At 51.4% G+C, this 2,400-nt stretch overlaps 1 pseudogene; it reads left to right on the plus strand.

Moving 5' to 3' along the window:
- The first annotated feature begins 510 nt into the window (after positions 1-510).
- Positions 511-1,420, plus strand: LOC136459492 (ferredoxin, root R-B2-like; annotated as a pseudogene).
- The last annotated feature ends 980 nt before the right edge of the window (positions 1,421-2,400 follow it).

Below are 2,400 nucleotides of genomic sequence, written 5' to 3' on the forward strand. Positions count from 1 at the left end.
AGAATGGATCCAAACCAATCTATGTCCCGATGGATCCAAACCAACCTATGTATCTATTGTTTACCTTCAAACCCCGATTCCTCTTCCAAACTCCAATATTTTGTTCATCTGACGACCATAGGTGCCTTAGGCTTGTGTTAATCGAGGGCAACCCTGTTGTGTTCAGGGTCACTGTGGCAAAACCAGCTAATCTAATGTCTTTCAGAAATACTTGTCTTCCATGAGACACTGAGCACTAATCCGGAACTCTCTGCTCAGTTGTGCTTATTACAGGGACAATCGTATTTCGTTAGCACCAAGTCCGCGACATGTCGTGTATGCCTCAAGCTCTTGCCCTGCCGGCTGCTCCCAGCTACGGCCACGGTTTGTGCCCTCCCTGACCGTTCGAGGAGATGCGCGGCAACCAGGGAAGCCATAAAGCCAATTACATCCAAAGTTTGCACCGCACGTCTGCACCTGAGCACCTCCGCGATACCTGTACTAGAGCATATTCTGATCCGAGTTTTCTACTTTCCTCGAGCACCTTCCTCTCATCACCGATGGCAGTTTCCCAAGGCCATGGCCCAAGCGTAGGCCAGGCTGCTTCTGGTCCACGCGCGCCGCTCACCATCCAGCATCGGCTTTTAAATACCGTGCAGTAGTGCAGGGCTCGTGTCACTGCTCATCTGGTTGCGTTGGCTGGCACTTCTTGCGCCATCACCACCTCGAGGACCAAAAAACAGGTAGGAGTACGTGTTGATCGACCCTCTCGTTTTCTGACCATGGATCTGTCGATTTCTTCTCCGTGAAACTCTGATCTTGTTGTTTGCAGGATTGCAGCCAACAATCTCTAGTACGTATGGCGACGGAGGCTGCTGCAACGATGTACTCCATTCCCGTCCCGAGCGCCGTGCGGTGCCGGACTTTCTCCCCGTCGATCAAGACCGGCGAGCCTCGCGTGGGGCGCGGGCGCACGGGTTGCGCGGCGGTTCAGGGCGTCCGCGGCCGTGCACAAGGTGAAGCTGCTCGGGCCCGACGGCTCGGAGAGCGAGCTGGAGGTGGCCGCGGAGGAGGCCGGGCTGGAGCTGCCCTTCTCGTGCCGCGCCGGGTCGTGCTCCGCGTGCGCGGGGATGCTGGCGTCCGGCGAGGTGGACCAGTCGGAGGGCTCGTTCCTGGACGACGCGCAGATGGCCGAGGGGTACGTGTTCACCTGCGTCTCCTACCCCAGGGCGGACTGCGTCATCTACACGCACAAGGAGGAGGAAGTACATTAGATTGGTGCTACTGAGTAACGCAGTGTTTGTAGACAGTTGCTATTCCAACCGTGGATGTTCAGAGAGATTATGAAGTTCTACGGTTGTGGTGTCTATGATCTGTGCGTTTCTTGAACGTTTTGGGTTTTTTTAACCCTCTCTACGTTGTCTGTCAAATATGATTAGTAGTTCAGAGATGGACGCCACAAAACAAAGTTCAGAATTCCTTGTGTGTTTGTCTGTTTGATACTCCTATATACTGTCTACTGATCAATGGAGATTGCTTCCTTAAATTGATTATCTGACTGGACTGTATGGGCCTTATAAGTTGAAAATCGATGAGAGTGCAGACAAGGTCCGGCCCAACAGACTTGGGCCCTTACTACACTGCAGATTCGTTGCTGTCACTTTGCTATAACTACGTTTTGCCCATAAAATTTCCCCGGTGTGTCATGGCCGTGTTCGTTTCGCTGAAATTTGGCTTATGCTGATGTTTTTACTAATTTGTTATAAAAGAAAAATATTGTTTATTCGTTGAAAAATATTGTTGAAGTAGTGCTCTAAAAAGAAAATAGAGAGAAAATTATAGAAAAATGAAAGAAAGACTTGTGTGATATTACGTTGCTTGTGGGATTCAGTTTCAGACCACGTACTACCTCGGTCCATAAAAAAATGGTAATGCTCCCGTGAGTACGTCTAGACGGACGGATGCAGCTTGCCACTGGCTGCCACGCCTTCCGCTTGTTCCCGTTAGTGCATCTTTAAAAATAAAAAAAATCTCTCTACCCATACCTAAGGGTGTTCGCGCTCGTCGGCTAGGGGTTGCTCGCCAGCTGTTGGTCTGCTCGTGCTCACTAGGCAGGGGTGCTCGCGCGGCTGCTAGCCGCTCGCCACGGGTGTTGCAGGGGTGCTCGTCGAGCAGCCGCCGTGCACGCCAAGTCCTCGCGCAGGTGCTCACCCAGCGCAACGCCTCCGCTGGGGCACCGGCAAGCTCCATGAGCCACCGTTGGCGTCGAGCTCCAATTGTCCAAGCAGCAAGGTGATATTGTCCTAAAAACACATGTTGTAAGCGTATATTAAGTGTTTCAGATATTTTAGAGGTGTGTTGCAAGTGTTTCAAATCGATGTTACAAAAGTAGATCAAGATGTTGCATATGTTGCAATGGCT

This window comes from Miscanthus floridulus, chromosome 6, assembly GCF_019320115.1.
Source record: "Miscanthus floridulus cultivar M001 chromosome 6, ASM1932011v1, whole genome shotgun sequence".
In the NCBI taxonomy this organism is placed as follows: domain Eukaryota; kingdom Viridiplantae; phylum Streptophyta; class Magnoliopsida; order Poales; family Poaceae; genus Miscanthus; species Miscanthus floridulus.